General features: G+C 39.1%; 1 long non-coding RNA gene across 1 annotated transcript in view; it reads right to left on the reverse strand.

Annotated features, from left to right (window-relative positions):
- Positions 1 to 263: 263 nt before the first annotated feature.
- LOC144767464 (uncharacterized) overlaps positions 264 to 19706 on the reverse strand; it is a 129238-nt gene continuing 109795 nt past the window's right edge. The window contains exon 3 of the long non-coding RNA XR_013598215.1: positions 264 to 532. This is a non-coding gene — a long non-coding RNA (uncharacterized LOC144767464). The remainder of the gene's footprint in view (positions 533 to 19706) is intronic.

Here is a 19706-nt window from a genome sequence, read left to right on the forward strand (position 1 = left end):
GCCTGCTCCAGCCTAGTTTCTTCTAGTGCTCCTCATTGTTTTCCCCATCCTGAGAAAGGTCTCCCACTTACTTAGCGAGGTTGTCCAGTGCTCTATAAAACAATTAGAAATAGAAACATGCAAATAAAATAAAACAAGCAGTTATTACAATGTCCCAGGTGTAATTTGTTCTTAATTTTCCGATTTAATCACATTTTTTTTCCATAGCAGAAGACATTTTGGTTTTTTGATAGTAATAACACCAAATAACGCCAGCAAAGAGGTAAAATATAGAAAGCTTTATTCCCATATATTCACAGGTCATCAAGGCAGTCCGTCTCAAGAAACATCCATATTCATACGAGGAGCACATTCTGCCAGTGATCTTGTGATGCGGGAAGGGAGACGACTGTCACCCGCTGGTATTATAAACAGTAGGACAACCACTTCTGCCCATCGATTCATCCCAATGGAATGGCCCAGTCTGAAAAGGAGGAAAGAACGATGGGGGTGTCCAGGACTCCAAACAGATTTCCCTCACTGATTCCATGACCTGCAAGACAGAAGAGATCCCAGTGAGGTTAGGGTAAGGAGATGCATGGAGACCACGTGTTGAGTGTTAAAGCCAAAACATGGCTGCCTTCATTGATTCCTAGCACCCTCTGTTTCCCGCCCACAGACTTCGGTGACACTGCTATTGAATGGTTCAGTGATGCTTGATATAGCTCCCTAAAGAGGCATGTACGGACAGCTCCAACAGGTTTGTACCAATTACACTACAGGTAAATGTAAATGTACAGGAATTTATATAGCGCAAATCACCATGCGGTTTCTAAGCGCTTGCTTAGGGAACCCGTCCTGGTATTCCCCCGTGAGATAACCCCAGCAGGGTATCCGCAAGGTGAAAGCCAGGCATCCCGCCGCGAGGGGCCGTTGTGGAGATTAAGCAAGCTATTGCCCAGAGTCGCAGAGTGTGAACCCGTGAATCGAGTAGGCACCGGAGCGAGAATTGTCGAGTCCATGGACATTTTAGGACTCAAGACCCCGCCGAGCCGGGAATTGAACCCTGGTCCCGGGCTGACCTCTGCTTCCAGGTCTGCCTCCTCTAACCGGTGAGCCACACTTCTCCAGGTAGATGAAGATATGTACTCATCTGAAGTACAGAAATGTATAAATATTAAAACTAAATTAAATTACATATGTCTGAATAGGGCGGTAACACATTTTCTCTCAATATAAATCATCAATAGCAGACCATACTGTAGATCCAAACTTCTCATCTAACAACAGGATCACAACCACCCATATAACACAGCGCACATAATCAGACCACTACATCCTCCACTTCAGGATACTGCCTATGGGGTCAGCTCTTAAATAAAAAAAACAGCGCTTCTTTGTCGCAATGGGGTAGAGTACCCGAAGGAGAATGGACCAAGACCCTACAGGTATAGCCACACTTCAGTGATAGCATCACCAACTACGCCTACCACATTGCACCCCCCTGCCCGTATCAACACCAAAAAGAACAAACATCCCAACTGGTACACGAGGGACTGTGTGCTGCAAACAACTGGAAAGAAAATGGCGAGCAACATATACACCACTGCAAGACTCACATAGCAAGCTACCCTCAACCTCTGCCACAAACAGCTACTAACCTCTACCACAACCAACTACTAAATGCAAAGAAAAGAGCCCTAACTCTCAAACTCTAAGCCAGCTCAAACAACTGCGAAGAACTGTTTACCATTGGCAAGGAGTTCTCCAACCCAGCAGTTGCCAATAGTGACATCAATCCATCCTAAACACTATGTGATGACCTCTCAAACTTTTTTGACAAGAAGATTGCCAGGATCTCCAACAAAGTTGACCCTCAGCCCACCGACCCGGACCTCCTCGACCATCTGAACTCCGCCACCATTGCCAAACAGCAGATCAACAACTGGAACCCCCTGTCGAACAAACACAATACAGCCTTCATTAAAACCATATACTCCGAACCCCTTCTTACCCTTGGCCCCACTTCTTTAACCTAGGAAGCACCACCATCGCCCCTGCTCTCACCGCAACCATTAACTCCTTCCCAGTGGCGGCTGGTGAAATTTGAGAGTGGTGTGGCTGGGCGGTGCGTGGTGGGGGGGAAGGGTAAAGCATTGGTGTTAACATTAATGAGACACACCATTTTTGGGAGGCCAGTCACCATTTCCCATGTAAATCTTTAGCAAATAATGGGATAACATTATGAATTGTCTGGTGAACTTTAAGATAAAAGGAACAAAAATCAATAACTTTTATAGGCTTTTGTACAAGAACTTTTAAAGTACCTTGGAAATGTCCTAGCTCTGTAGGTAAGCTAGACTTTCTTCTTAAGGAATGTGTGCAGATGGCGAGACGTTTTGTGAATGGATTCTCAGCGAGAGAAACAACAAACTTGGATGTGATGGAGCGAGATAGAAAACAAAATTTTGTTTAAACTCGCAAAGTCACATTTCCATAACATGAATAATAATATTAATGATTTGTGATGTATTGTATTAATACAACTTAGATTAAACTTTACACATGGGGGGACTAACATGTGTGCTCATAAACGTGCATAAATGTTGCATCTTTTCGTTCGTGCAAAATAATAAAATAATTTGTCGTTTTCGTTTTTGTCATTACTAACTGCAGCAAACTTAAAAGAAGCATGTGCTTATTTTGCTTTTCCTTGTCTATGTGATGTCATTTCTACTATTCTAGGTGCACATAAGTCTCATGGATTAATGAAGACTGGTAGATATAAACGCTGCTTTATTTGTTTGCATTTGCTAGGTAACATTAGACTAATTGGGAGGGTTAATTAATTAGTAAACCTAGGGTGGATACAGAATCAACATTATTTCTTACATTAATACTTTTCTTGTTTTTGTTTATTACTAGAAAACATAAGTTGCCTACTTTTGGGCCTAGTTTGCTCGAGTTTGCTAAAGCTGAAATTTACTTCTGCACAACCACACGAGAAGCCCATTCTGAAAAAAAGTGTTCGTCAAAACTGCATTCACTAAGCAAATCTGACATGCTGTCACCATTTTGTCGGACGTGGCCAAGGTCGGAAGCAAGTGATAAAAGACAATTTTGCCAGCTCTAACTTGGCACCCGCGGAAATGAAATGAACACTGTGAAAACATTGATTTACAATTGTTGCAAACCAAGGAAGCTCCTGGTTGCATTCGGAAAAGACAATGGTCTTTAAGAAACGTGACCTAATGGAACTTTTGAAATGTGGGTGACATGTCACTTGTCACTCTCAACCAATGGGACTTCGAGGATTTATGAAAACTTTCCTTCGCTTAGTTTAGCTAGCATAGAAAGGTATAAAAAGTCATGCCCTTAGGGATGGGCTGGCTGCTGCTTTCTGACTTTCCGATGAGGGTGAAGTGCTGCTGGACTTTGCGTGGAACACGTAAGAATCCTCATTGAACTTTACTTTAATTTCATTTATTTAGCTTAGCTAGGGACTTAGGCTTTAGAAATGCTAAACTGTTAAATCTTACTTAAACTTTGAATTTCTTACTTAAACTGTAATTTTCTCATGAAGCTTTTCAAACATGCTTACTTTAATGCTAATAAAATTGCATTTATAAAATTACATTTTGAAATACCATAATTTAGTAAATAAAATCTTACTTTTGACAAACAAGCTGGTCTTAGTTATTCAGAAGTGCAGGTTACTATTAGCTAGATCCCATCGCCAATGGTGGTCGTTTAAACGGTTAAGATTTATTCTAATGACAATATTCTTTCCGCAGATGTATAATTTGTATATAGTTTGTAAATAATGTGTATATAGATTTAATCTGACCACCTGATTCAGTAGGCCCAAAATATGTCATGTTTATAAATGGGTCCATAAGTTAGTGTAGAATTTTGTTTATAGGTTATGAAGTTGGGTAGCGTTGTTTATGATATATTTTCTATAGGCCGCTGGATCAATTCTCTGGTAGCAGAGGATGGTTGCTAAGGGTAACCAAGGTAATATGTTGGTTGCTAAGGGTTACTAAAGTGTTATGGTACGGAAATAGGATCGATGTTTTAACACATGTTGAGTTTGTTTTTCGTGCTATCTGTAAGCTATACCGGTATAGATTGTGTGGCAAGAAATTAGTCACGCAAGTCATCTGTTCTGTTTGCAGTGATATCGCCGAGTATCACAAGAGGTACCGCCGTGTACCATAGTGTTGTCGCCGTGCAGCACAGTGTTAGGGCTAGGTGTGAATCTTGTAAAGTGAGGGTTTTCTAAGAAATTAGAGCAGCATGAGAATAGGGACAAAGCGCCTTCCATAAAACTCACTGTGATAAAAGTATTAGTTATATCCGAGCTTGAATGAAGGGCAGAGTAGCGTCGGTGCATGATTATCTATAAACAGGTTAGAGTCCTGTAGGGGTACATGTTTTATATCTATAAACAGGTTAGAGTCCTGTACGGATAACGCCGTTATTTTGCTAACGGTGCATGATTTCTATAAACAGGTGAGAGTCCTGTACGGATTTCATGTGTGTTTGAAATTAGGGAATTTTCCGTGTGAAAGTGCGAATTTGATTTGTAATTTATGTTCAAGTGGAACTCTTAGAACTGTCACTTCACGGTGCGTTCAGAGGAAAACGAGTTCATAATTTTACGTGTTAGAAGGGTGGGGTAAGAGTTACTCCACTGACAATTGAAAATTATCCTTAGTGTGAATAGCGCCGACTATTCCGAAGTGTGGATACTTGAATGTATGTAAACTATCCTAAATAGTGAAACAAACAGATGAGTCCTTATTGTCATTGTTAAAGAATTAATTTACACTGAAAAGTGCCCTTAAAATGGCGCTGTGAAAAGATTTTGTGAAGGAGGGGTAAGCGCTAGGAGTGAGAAGCGAGAAACCGCAGCTGCTGTGTACGTCACAGAGCCGCGCTGGGATTGGGTGACCTACGTCACAAGCTATACTCTGATTGGCTCTTGAGTCTCTGACGACCTGTAAGCTGATTGGTCCTTCAGAAAAACTCCATTTTATTCGTTGAGCAGGAAACTGACGTAGCTCAACTGTCATTGGCTTGTTGGTGTGTTTCGCGCACGGATTGGTTGCTTTGCGGAACATCCCGGAAATATTTTACGAACGATTTTACGAATTAAATTTAACTTTTAAAAATGAGTTATCATTTTAAACATGTTGAGAAAAAGCCAACATTATTTCAGAAACTTAAAAATTTATTTTCACCTGACAAGAAAATCGAAACGCGAGGTGGTAAATTACTTCATAAGTATAAAACACCTGCAGCGTACATGGAAGGTGAATATGGATATCATACTGTTTTATGGTTCGATAGGTGGAAACGCTATACTAAAAACGACGGTGTTTTAACTTGGCCTGATGATGGTTCATTTAATGTAAAAGTCTTGAGAAATTTACGAGAGAAAATGAATGCTCTTATTCCAAAACCGAGACCAACTCAATTTGAAGCTTTAGTTGAGTGGGAAGACGAGATGTATCAGTTACAAAGAGAAGCTAGTGGAATTAAAAGACCTACTAAAACTCCAGCTTGGAGAAGAGATACTCATGAAGACAGGTTGCGAATGTGGAGGCAGGGAAACATGAGTGAAGGATTGTATTTAATTCAGGAAATGGTTATGGGTACTCCTGCTGGGAAATCTATAGAAAGCGAATCTGAAGATGCAGTTATGGAAGAAATATACACTACAGCTAGAAAGAATCAACCTTTGAGACCTCCTAGATCATGGTCTACTCCGGTGGTTTCTACTGAAACTTCACCGAGTGCACCTCCAATTAATGAAGCTCCAAAACTTTATCCAAATAATTGTGAAATTATTGAAACTCCAAGAAGACCAGAATTTGATAATGCTCGAAATGAAGGTAGACATTTTGCAATGACTCCAAGAGCAAGGGAAGCTCCAAAAGACTATGCAAGAGAAACAAGAAACGTTGAGGCTGTTGATTCTGCTGAATATTTTAAATCTAAAGAAGAATTAATTAAACGAATGACAAAAAGCATGGAAGCTGTGACAGTTCCAGTAACGATTGGTCCTGTTCAGCCTGTATTTGACCAAAGAGAATCAAACAAAACAGGGTTAACTATTCCTTTAAATGCAGAAATTCAAAAAGCTGCTGAAAAATTTTACTCAGACATATCTGAAATAAACTCTTCGAGATCGAGAATGCCAGATTTAACTTTTAATGAGGATTTATCTCCAAAAACACCAATGGGTGCTATTTCAGATGTAGGGAGTCCTGAAGTTAGGGTGACTACTCCGAAACTTGATGTGGCTAAATTAAAAGCAAATATCGAAGAATTAATAATTGGAACAATTGGTCCAGATAGTTTAAATTATTATCGAGATGATGAACTACTGTTCATTTGTAAAAGTATACAGTGGAAAACTAAAAATAAATATGATCAATTAGAAGATCTAGCAGCCGAACTTGAAATCGATGTGAGTAAACAAAAGAATTTTGCAAAACATTACAGACTAGACTTTTCGGAAAGTGACATTGAGAGTTTGAACTCAATGGGAAGAATAGTGCATATAAAAGATTTGATTGTTTACATCAAAAAGCTGGGAGAACTCAATAAGTGGAGAGTAAAATGGACGAAAAAGAAGGAAGATGAAAGATTGGAAAAATTGTCAAAACAATTTCCAATGAGAGAGATTGCAGGTGGAGGATATGTTCATGTCCCTTGGTCAAGACAGGACATACTGCTATTCACAAATGACTTTCCAAAATTGAGGGAGAAACCAGTAGAGTGGTATAGACAAGTGGATAGATTTATCAAAGTGTCAAAAGTTCTGTGGATTGATTTAGATGGATTTTTCGACATTGTCGTACCATCAGATCTTTGGACAGAATGTAAAATATCAATAAGTTGGCCAAAAACAGAACCTGAGCGAATCAAAGAAACAGGTGCCCCAAATCCTCTTGTAATGGATTTTTACGAAAAAGTGATCGTTTGGATGAAAAACAAAATTCCACCCAAAGAAGTTGATTGGGTTAAAATAGAAAGGACAAATCAGGAAACAAAAGAATCAGTTCATTCCTTTTATGAGAGGTTACTGTTAATTTTTAAACAATACAGTGGCTATGAAAAATTAGATGAAAAGGACATGAGTCATTTTATCTATAGATTCGTTTATGGACTAAAACCTGAAATTGGAGATATGATTAGAAATAGCATAGTAGGATGGCAATCACTTTCTGTGGACGATATTCTGAGAAAAGCTAAGTATTGCAGTGATGAGTTAGAGGTGAGACAAAAGAAGCTCAAGGAGAAAGCCATGTGGGCTCAGGTAAAAGTGGCTGAGCAACAAATTGCCAGCATGGGTAATAAAAACACAAATTTTGTTCAAACTGGAAATACGAACCAGATACAAGGAAAGCTTAAAGGTAATATTTTTCCAAGAAAATTTAGCCCAAAGATTGAGGAGTTGAAACAAAGATTACCTTGTTTTAATTGTGGCGAAATTGGACATTGGAGAGACGAATGTCCTAAACCTCCTAGAAACTTAAAGAATCCCTTATTAAATCCACAGATGCAGAATGGTGTTGACCTGCAGCAACAGCTACAGATGCAACAGGGGTTAAACGAGTTAAACATTCAGCGACAGCAACAGCAACAGGTGAATAACTGTCAGGATCAATTGCCACAACCACCATTTCCGAATTGTGGGGGAGTTCAAAAATATAATCCAAACGTGGGATTTCAGGGAAACGAACAGGTAATAAGACCGCAAAAACAGCAAAAGCAACAAAGAGTGCAAATGCAAAATGCTTCACAACAATTTTTGTTAACAGAAAGCCAAGACAGTGATTCGGATGATTATTGCTGACGGTGCCCGAGAGAGGAGGAAGAGTGTGTTGTTGGAGCCACTCTTGAGGTTGACCAGTCCGGTCCATTTGTAAACGGGAAAGTTAACGATGTAGACATCACTTTTCTAGTGGACACTGGTGCTACCCGTTCTACTGTTAGATCAGTAGAAATTGAAAACCTACCTCTCTCTGGGGATACCATCCAAGTTGTTGGAGTAAGCAATCAACAAATTAAAACTGATTTAACTGATCCAGTTCCAGTTGAAATTGGAAATTATAGAGATAAACACAGATTTGTGGTTTGTAATAGTAGTCCAGTAAATTTACTAGGCAGAGATATTCTGTGTAAAATGAATTGCAGAATATAATGTTCTCCTGATGGAGTTGAGTTACAAACAATGGAGGAAGGTGGTTTGTACAGAATGACAATGATGATGATGGAAGCAGAAGAAACAAAATTGTTTCCTGCATTTGAAGAGAAAGATTTGCCTGAAGAGCTCAAGGAAACAGTGAAATCTGATATATGGGATTTTACTGGGAATGACATGGGTCTGATGAAAAACGTAGATCCAGTAAAAATTACATTGAAACAGGGAATAGAATTTCCTAATATTCCACAGTATAAAATGAAAGCAGAAACAATCGAAGGTATTACGCCTATAATTGAAAAATTAATCAAACAAGGTGTATTAAAAGAAATGGAGAGTAGTCCTTGTAATTCACCAATTATGGGAGTTAAAAAGTCAAATGGAACATTTAGGATCGTACAGGATTTGCGAAAGGTTAATCAAATCATTGTTCCATGTTGTCCTGTGGTTCCAAATCCAGCAGTAATTCTGTACCAGATTCCACATGATGCTGAATGGTACACTGTCATAGATCTTTGCAATGCATTCTTTACTGTTCCCTTACATCCAGACAGTTATGAAATCTTTGCTTTCAGATTCCAAGGTAAGACCCTCGGATGGTCTAGAATCCCTCAGGGCTATACAGAAAGTCCTTCAATCTTTAACGAATTGTTAAAAAGATCTTTGGAAAACTTGGACTTACCAGGTAGGTCTACGTTAGTGCAGTATATTGACGATTTGTTGATAGCTGCAAAGACAAGAGAAAATTGTGTGACAGACACAATAATACTGTTAAATCGCCTTGCAGAAGAAGGACATAAAGTGTCTCCAGGAAAATTACAGTTTTGCAAACAAGAAGTAAAATATCTTGGTCACAGAATTGCAAAGGGAAAAAGGCAAGTGACAATTGAAAGAATTAAAATGATTCAAGCAATGCAACCTCCAAGAACACAGAGACAAGTCAGAATGTTCTTAGGAATGGTTGGTTACTGTCGACAATGGATAAGTGGATTTTCAGTAATTGCAAAACCACTACAGAGACTGACAAAGTCTGATGTAAAAGATCCAATTATTCTCAATGAAATTGAGATGGAATCTTTTGAGAATTTGAAAAAGAGCTTATGCCAAGCTCCTGCTTTAGGTATGCCGAATTATGAGAAAGATTTTGAACTGTATTGCAGCGAGAGAGAAGGGTGTGCATTGTCTGTATTAATTCAGAGACATGGAAATTTAAAGAAACCTATAGCATACTTCTCTGCAGTTCTAGATCCCATTGCAAAAGCATTACCAGGTTGCTTGAAAGCAGTTGCAGCTACAAGTGTTAGTCTTGAACAGAGTGAAGGAATCATTATGGGATTTCCTGTGAAAGTTTTTGTGCCTCATTCAGTTGAAATATTGCTGACAAGAGGTAAAACTCAGCATCTGACAAGCAGCAGATTGACAAAGTATGAGAAAATCATACTAGGAGCAGATAATGTTTCAATTTCAAGATGTTTGAATCTGAATCCTTCTACATTACTGCCTGATTCTGAGATCATTGATAACATCGAAACAGAACATGAATGTTTAGATGTTATGGAATTCTGCACGAAACCAAGACATGATATCAAAGATAGACCTCTATCTGAATCAGATTTTGTCTACTTTGTAGATGGCTCATGTTTGAGATCAGAAGGAGGTGTCTTGAAAGCCTCAAATTCAGTCTGCACAGTTGCAGATGTTGAAGAAGCATCATGTCTTGAAGGAGTTCGATCAGCACAAGTGGCTGAATTGATTGCTTTAATTCGTGCTTGCGAAGTATCAAAGGATATAAGAGTTACCATCATTACTGATAGTCAATATGGATATGGAGTTGTACATGATTATGGACAACTCTGGTCTCAGAGAGGCTATATGACATCAGCAGGATCTCCAATTAAAAATGCAATTTTCATTAGGAGATTAATTGAAGCAATACAATTGCCGAAAGAAATCGCAATTGTCAAGTGTGCAGCGCACACTAAAGGAGTTGATTATATCTCAAAAGGCAATGCATTTGCAGATGAAACGGCAAAATTCTGTGCAAGAAAAGGTTATTCATACAATCGGGAGAGGAGTAAAGAAACTGATTCAAATTCATTAATGCTAACAACAGTTGTAGAAACATGGAATGAGATTAAAGAATTACAAAATGAAGCAGATGATGAGGAAAAAGATCTGTGGTTAAGATCAGATTATAGACCACGTGAAGAAGATGGAGTGTGGGTTTACAAAGATGGCAGAGTAGTCTTACCGAATTGCTTGATTGCAGATATGGCCAGATTATATCATGGTCCAGCACATCTTGGAAGAGATTCTATGATTAGACTTTTCAGAGAAACTTGGTTCAATACTAAATTCAGAACAATTGCAGAATCTTTTTGTCAAAGGTGTTTGTCTTGCCAACAAATGAATCCAAACAGAAAATCATTGGTGGGGACAGGAATAATTGGTCGAGAGGGTGGTCCTTTTACCAGGTTACAGATGGATTTCATTGAAATGCCCTTACACAATTGCTTAAAATATGTTCTTGTAATTGTTTGTTTATTTTCAAGATGGGTAGAAGCATTTCCTACAAGACATTGTGATTCAATTACAGTAGCAAAACTACTGCTCAGAGAAATTATCCCAAGGTACGGTTTTCCAGTCACTATTGAGAGTGATGGAGGAAGCCATTTCGATAACAAACTGATGAAGTTAATTTGTGAAGCTTTGAGCATTGAGCAGAAAATACACTGTGCATACAGACCAGAGGCATCTGGGGTAGTTGAACAGATTAATGGAACAATTAAAAACAGAATTGGAAAAATGTGTCTTGAAACAGGTGTAAAGTGGACAGATGCTCTTCCACTTGTTTTGATGTCATTAAGAAGTACACCAGATAAAAAGACAGGTTTGAGTCCTCATGAAATATTAATGGGAAGAGTTATGAGGCAAGCTTTTGTACCTGTAGGTAAACTGTTGAGCATAAATGACAGTGCTATTTTGGATTACTGTAAAAGGTTATCTGATATAGTGACTTCTGTGTCTAATCAGGTGGGAACTGAAGCACAATCAAATGAGAAAGTTTTGACACATGACCTGAGACCTGGTGACTGGGTCAGAACGAAAGTACATCGGAGAAGAAATTGTCTGGCTCCTAGATGGCAGAAGCCTAGGCAAATAATTTTGATCACTACTAATGCTGTAAAATGCAAAGGATTGAAACGTTGGATTCACCCTAGTCATACTATTCCAGTACCAACTCCTGAGAGTTCTGATGTTGAAAGTGATACTACAGACGATTCTGATTCTGAAGCAGAAGGTGAAATAAATCCAGATCTGAAAATCGACAAGAAGGTCGACATCTGGAACCTGTACCTGTGAATGAAAATTTAACAAGAAAAGACTTAGAAATTATTGAAATTGATTCTGAAGGTGAAGAGAATCTGTTAAAAGGAAAGATAACTGAGGATTCAGTTGTTTCTATTAAAGACAGAGAAGCGGAACAGAAATCCAAAGTCTGGGAAGTTGGAGGTAATTGAAGAAGAAGAAGACGAATTACCAAGTACCAGTATTGGAAATCAGAGAAGTGTTCCTGAAGGAGTAAAACTGCCAAATAGAGAAGTTCCTGAGTCAATTGAAATTTCAGACTACGAAACTGAAGAAAGTGACGTGGATGGTGCAAGTGAAAACAGAAAGAAAAGGGCTTGGAAGTCAGAATAAAATGCTTCTGAACCAAAGAAGAAATACGTGAGAAAAGCAGACTACTGGCCTGGTGGAAGATTGAGAGTCAGGTTGATCAAGAAACCTAAAGAGCAAGTTGAAGAAATCAGTAGTCAAAAGAGTCCTGGAAAAGAAGTGGGAGTTGGAAGGAAAATTGAAGTGGTGTTGAGAAAAGGAAAAAGAATAGTGAGACCAAACCAGAAATACAAGTCTCCTGAGTGGACTTATTTAGTAATTCCACCCGTTATTGACATTTATGGTAGTAGTGAAGAAGAAAATGAAATAGAGGAAATTAGTGACAATGATTGAAGTACAGAAATTTTAATTTGGCAAAAGGCTGAAGAAATTTTGTTAGCTGACATAAGGTCGAAGAAAAACTGTTTAGTTGAAGAAATCTTATGTATGACATAAGGTCGAAGAAAACTTGTTTAGGGTTTTAAAAATAAAATTATTTTAAAAGGGGGGTATAAATAGTTTAAGTCTTAAGAAATTTTAAAATTAATTTTGTTTTTAATTTTGTGGCAAAACTAACAAAAATGCCTTATGTTAAGGAGAGCACTTCAAAGTGTTCTGTTTTTAAGAGATGCTGTAAGATGACTCTGGTGTGTCTGCTCATTTTAATTCTGCTCTGGTTAGTTTTAGCTGTGATCATCCCATTAGAGATGAATAGAGAATTACACAAAGTTAACATGACAAGCAAAGCTTTGGTTAGTCAAACTAAACATAGTGCATCTGCTAAAGTTATTGATCATCAACCTAACTTTCATCAAGATAAATCTATTAGTGATTTTTCAAGTAATACATTCACAAAGCTTTTAAGTGAATATGTCAAGGTAATGGATGCAAAAGACTGCTATGTCTGCGTCAAGTTACCTGCTTCTGTTTCTGAGGGAGTGACATACAATATGCTTCCTCTCACATATGGTGTAACATGTAGTGTGTTAACTAGTTTATTTTATCAAACTGGACGCTTAGAATATTACTATTCAGATTTTGACGAGATTTTTGCGAATATAAAGATTGAGGGTGCTTTAAATAAGCACAAGAAAGCGAAACAAATGAGAGAATTTTTCCTTGTTACTAACGAACTCACTTATGAGTATGCTTACAAGAATAATCTAACATGCAAATTGAGTGCTGAGGGAAAGAAATTTTTGAATATGGTTGAGGAGAGAAGAGCAATTTACAAAAGAAACGAATTAGTCAAGCAGACTAAGTCAAAATTCTGGCAAAAAGAGGATGAGAAATTAAATGGCAAAATGCTTGAAAATGTTGCTATTCACATAGATAAACCAGTTAGTGGAAAGCTTTGCATTAGAAGAGATAATACACTTTTTGATAATTATTTTGTAGGTGCAAGTAACTGTGAAGATACTTATCAGATTTTGGGAGGTTGGGGATTCAAAGGTGGAAAAGATCCAATCTTCTCTGGGATTTATTTTGTTTGTGGTGACAAAGCCTACTACAACCTTCCAGACCATTGGTATGGAACTTGTTATGTGGGAATTGTTTTTCCTAAAGTGTTTCATGTTGATAGAGATTCAGAAGGATTGTTCAAAATTCATAATTATGTAAATAGAGTCAAAAGAGAAACTTTTACAGAAGTTCTGGGAGATATTTTTCAAGCAGTAATACCTTTTGTTGGTATAACCCTAAATGCAGGGAGAATTAGAAAATTGTCCACAATTGTTGACAGATTGTCAACAGACACAGCTGATGGATTCCAATTAGTGAATGTTGAAGTAGTTGCAATCAGATCTATGGTGATTCAAGATCGTCTTGCTTTTGACATACTCCTAGCAAAAGAAGGAGGAGTCTGTGGCATTTTACACGTACAACATTGTTGCACATATATACCTGATGAAAGTAAGAATATAGAGATGTACATTAAGAACATTACACAAATGCATTCAGAAATAATTCCTTTAGAAGAAGATGATTTTACAGGGAAACTTTCAAAAAGATTCCAAGCAATTAAAAATTGGTTTCATGACATTGGTAGTTCAATTCTTGGCAAGATTTTGGCACCTTTGATTATAATAGTATTCATTTTTATTTTGACAAAAATAGGTTGTTTGTTGCATAAGAGAAAGAAGCAGTTGAAAGAAAAGAAAAGAATCTATAAACTTAGAAAAGAAGAAGAAAGGGAGATAGAATTACAGGAGTTACATAGAGAGTGTTATGCTAATTCCAAAGATTATGCAGAAACAGATTTTTAGGATTACTGATACAAATGAATTTGAATCAATTTCTCGGAAATTTAAATTACAAAATTTTGGGTGTTGGTGTGGTGATTTGTTAATCACCAGATGAGAGAGTTGATGGAGCGAGATAGAAAACAAAATTTTGTTTAAACTCGCAAAGTCACATTTCCATAACATGAATAATAATATTAATGATTTGTGATGTATTGTATTAATACAACTTAGATTAAACTTTACACATGGGGGGACTAACATGTGTGCTCATAAACGTGCATAAATGTTGCATCTTTTCGTTCGTGCAAAATAATAAAATAATTTGTCGTTTTCGTTTTTGTCATTACTAACTGCAGCAAACTTAAAAGAAGCATGTGCTTATTTTGCTTTTCCTTGTCTATGTGATGTCATTTCTACTATTCTAGGTGCACATAAGTCTCATGGATTAATGAAGACTGGTAGATATAAACGCTGCTTTATTTGTTTGCATTTGCTAGGTAACATTAGACTAATTGGGAGGGTTAATTAATTAGTAAACCTAGGGTGGATACAGAATCAACATTATTTCTTACATTAATACTTTTCTTGTTTTTGTTTATTACTAGAAAACATAAGTTGCCTACTTTTGGGCCTAGTTTGCTCGAGTTTGCTAAAGCTGAAATTTACTTCTGCACAACCACACGAGAAGCCCATTCTGAAAAAAAGTGTTCGTCAAAACTGCATTCACTAAGCAAATCTGACATGCTGTCACCATTTTGTCGGACGTGGCCAAGGTCGGAAGCAAGTGATAAAAGACAATTTTGCCAGCTCTAACTTGGCACCCGCGGAAATGAAATGAACACTGTGAGAACATTGATTTACAATTGTTGCAAACCAAGGAAGCTCCTGGTTGCATTCGGAAAAGACAATGGTCTTTAAGAAACGTGACCTAATGGAACTTTTGAAATGTGGGTGACATGTCACTTGTCACTCTCAACCAATGGGACTTCGAGGATTTATGAAAACTTTCCTTCGCTTAGTTTAGCTAGCATAGAAAGGTATAAAAAGTCATGCCCTTAGGGATGGGCTGGCTGCTGCTTTCTGACTTTCCGATGAGGGTGAAGTGCTGCTGGACTTTGCGTGGAACACGTAAGAATCCTCATTGAACTTTACTTTAATTTCATTTATTTAGCTTAGCTAGGGACTTAGGCTTTAGAAATGCTAAACTGTTAAATCTTACTTAAACTTTGAATTTCTTACTTAAACTGTAATTTTCTCATGAAGCTTTTCAAACATGCTTACTTTAATGCTAATAAAATTGCATTTATAAAATTACATTTTGAAATACCATAATTTAGTAAATAAAATCTTACTTTTGACAAACAAGCTGGTCTTAGTTATTCAGAAGTGCAGGTTACTATTAGCTAGATCCCATCGCCAATGGTGGTCGTTTAAACGGTTAAGATTTATTCTAATGACAATATTCTTTCCGCAGATGTATAATTTGTATATAGTTTGTAAATAATGTGTATATAGATTTAATCTGACCACCTGATTCAGTAGGCCCAAAATATGTCATGTTTATAAATGGGTCCATAAGTTAGTGTAGAATTTTGTTTATAGGTTATGAAGTTGGGTAGCGTTGTTTATGATATATTTTCTATAGGCCGCTGGATCAGATGCCAGTTACCACACCTATTTCAAGGATCTGACTGACCAATGGCTAGGAGACAATGATTCATGGTGGGGGATGAACATATTGAACTAAACAGCAAAATGTGGTCCCAGAGTCACCACCTCCAGAATAATTGCATTTTGGGGGTGATGCTGCATACAATCCCAGCATCCCCAGTTGACCCTCTTCTGGATCCAGCCTTACACACACACACACAGCTGAAAAGAAATACTTTGTGCAGCACACCAGGGGCCTTATTTATGAAGGACTTGCGCCGCCAGTGCATCACTGTTAACATGGGAAAAAGTAACGCACCGATGGCGCAAGGCTTTCATAAATGAGGCCCCAAGTAACTCACTGCTGACGCAGAGTCTAGGCTCTGGTTTAATTGCATAGCAACATGCTTTCAGTGATACCAAAACCCTCCACACAAAGGCCACACTGCACTTGTTGTGCACTTGTGTCTGTTCATACACTAACAGAATTAAGAGTGCCCAAACATAAATACACAAAGTCGTTGTTGGCAAGATTATATAAACACCACACACTCTTTGCAGTCATTCATTGGATTGGATGATTTCACCAAAAAGCTGCTGTTCAGCAAGTTTTAAAAAAAAACAAAGACATTAATTTTCAATGTCAATACAGAATAAGGTCTGAAGGCGTGTCAAATCAGACAAATTTAAAACATCTCTCGAAATTGTTAAATCCATTGCTGGACAAAGATTTTAAAACAAAAAAAGCAGTCTTCAGTGCATGGTTTAGAGATTTTTCTAAACATCATGCAGGCCACAACTGAGCTTCAAGAACTTTAAAACAGCACAGCAACAAAAATGTAAGTGCAGGAACTTGGTACAAGTAAAAATCGAATTGACTACTGCTGAGGCAGGGCCTCAGACTGGCACATGTAATCACTGCTGCTGATTTATGGCCTTCCAGTTACACCAAACCCCTCCAGAGTCCACACAAAAGCCTCACTGCACTTGCACACTCCGGTCTGTCTGTTTTTGTCATTAACATGACCAACAGTGGCAATGTCCAAACACATAAATAAACAAAAATCAATGTTGCCCAGATTCACAAACATCACACACTCCTCATAATGTAGCCATCCATTGCATTGGATGCTTTCACCAGAAAAGCTGCTGTTACTTAGCTACTTTTCCAAAAGAACTGAGACTTTAAATATTTTCAAAGACTGATAAATCATCCTTTATTCGTTAATGGAGTCGTTTTGTACTCAATCAAAAATATGTTTCGTATTATAAAGGAAAGGCGGCGCAGCCACAAGAACATGAAATGTCTCGGGACTGTCACCGCGACCACTGCTACTGATTTATGGCCAGTGATAATAAACTGTAATATCTTCCCTCTGACACCCCCGGCCTACCCTTCTCCTCCGAGGAGATGAGTTAGGAATTCAGAGCTAAAAACTTTGAAAAGTAATACATCGTGCTGGTGCAGCTAGCATTAATTACCAATTAAACCCCCCGACGCTGGCACTACTGAGGTAGAGTCCGGACTTCGGTTTAGCAATTCACCTTCACTGTCAAAGCAACATGCTTTGTCACTGACTGTGATTCTGTATTGCTTTGCAGATGCATAAACCACTTTGCTTTTTTTACTCACCTACCTGGGCTTGGTGCCTGGTCCACTTGGGAACCGTCGGGATCAGACTGCTACTAGGTAATGCACACTGGCAGTGCCCAAATCCTTGCGTGCTGCAGCTGCTCCTGACTGCTGTTGCCAATCAAGCACAGATGCGGGAGCAGTAACTGGCATCCACACGGCCTGCAATTAACAGAAACGCAGGAAGCTGAAACCTGGAGTCTGCACAGTGTGTCTTCAGAAATCCTGATGACAAACTGCGCAGACTCGATTTTTCTGCTCCCATCTTGCCTGCCTGCAGCCTCTACCCCACCCCTTCCCAACTCGTCACAGGTAGGAATTGGGAAAGGGAGCGGTGACCTTCCTCTCCATTCCCTGACTGACCTGAAGCCCCTGGCACTACAGGGCTTCAGCCTGAAGCAAACTTTATTTCCATGTCATTAGGGGGTGGAGACTAGTCGTCGAGGCTATGTGTTTGCCGAGCTGATGATCTCACGGGCCTCAGGGCTGAGAGCTCGTCAGGGCCCACCCACAATCCGCTTTAGTTAATGAAAAGGATCAGCGTCGCTTGCAGTGACACAAGACACATCAGAAACCATGACCCACTGCAACAAAAGCAAGAGGTGTGTCTCGTGTGTGTACATTAAAATTAAAAATTAAAAAAATTAATACAATTATTTTGTACATTCTTCCAATGGCCGACCCAGGGGGTGAAAGTAACGGAAGCGGTGTCCCAATGCCTTCACAAAAAAATTGCCCCTGCTCCTCCCTATTCAAAAACCCTTCCTGGTAAACTGGAAAAATGCTGAAGTCACCACCCTGTTGAAGAAGCTATCCGCAGACCCCAACACCCACAGAAACTACAGACCCGACTCACTCATACTTTTGCCTGCCAAAGTCATGGAGAAGGCCATCAACATTCAACTCTCTGATCACCTAGAGCACCACCAACTCCTTGACAAATCTCAATCAGGCTTCCATCCCAACCACAGCATTGAAACAGCCCTGTCGTAGCCACCGATGACATTAGAACAATCCTCGACTGAGGAGAAACAGCCGCCCTCATCCTCCTCATCCTCCTCATCCTTTCTGCAGCCTTTGACATCAACTCTCACAACACACTCATCAGAAGGCTTCACTTCCTGGACATCCAATGGCCTGCCCTTCCGTGGGTATCCTCCTTCCTCACAGGAAGAGCACAACATGTGACATACCCAGAAACCAAAAATCTCATCTGCCGGGTCCCTGAAAGCTCATCCCTCAGCCCAACCCTCTTCAATGTACACATGGCACCTCTCTCAGACATTGTTAGATCGCACAGCATCAGCATTGTCTCATATGCCGATGACACACAGCTCATTCTCTCCAAAATTGACAGATCCAGCGCAGCTAAAAACAACTTTGCCAATTGCATGAGCAATGTCACATCATGGATGAGAAACAAATGCCTCCAGCTCAAGTCCGAAAAAATAAAATTCCTGATTTTCGAAAACAACCACTCTCCCCAGGATGCCTCATGATGACCCTCTGAACTGGGCCCCCCCACCTACACCTACTGATCATGCCAAGAACCTCTGGATCATCCTAGGCACCAACCTCACCATGATTAAATAGATCAATACCATCTCCTCATCATGTTTCCTTATCCTGCGAATGCTACGCAAGATTTACAAATGGATCCAGATGGACACCAGACGAACTGTCACCCAGGTTCTAATCACATGCAAACTTGACGACAGAAATGACTCCTACCCCAGAATCCCAGCCTGCATCTTATGCCGACTCCAAACCACTCAGAATGATGCTGCCAGACTCATCTTGGACATCCCACGAAACGCCCACATCTCACCCACCTCAACGCACTCCACTGGCTCTCGGTCTAGGAAATATTGAAGTTGCTCATGCATGCCTACAAAGTGCTCCACAAAAGCAGACCAGCATATCTCAAGCACTGCCTCAACTTCTACCCAGGCTCCTGCATGCACCCATTGCACCAAGAAGACCAGATGTGGAGGACGATCCTTCTCACACATCGCAGCCAAAGCCTGGAACGACCTCCTGTAAAACCTCAGAACTTCCAGAAAAAGCACATATACATACACACAACGTGTGCTTTGTAGGGAAAAAAAATCTTATGCAGCTGACCCTATTGTGATTGTCTTTCCATAGGCCTTTGGACCGGAGGTTGTACAAATTCTATGCCAGACAACAGTGGCTCCCCTTTGCGCCATAGCATAACCTGTGTATCACAAAGTAGTTATTGTTAGTGTGAACATTGCAGATGACATCATTGGCAGGTGACTCTTTGTAAATCTGATGCTTCATAGTCTTCTATTGATTATGCAAT

This window comes from Lissotriton helveticus, chromosome 7, assembly GCF_964261635.1.
Source record: "Lissotriton helveticus chromosome 7, aLisHel1.1, whole genome shotgun sequence".
Lineage (NCBI taxonomy): Eukaryota > Metazoa > Chordata > Amphibia > Caudata > Salamandridae > Lissotriton > Lissotriton helveticus.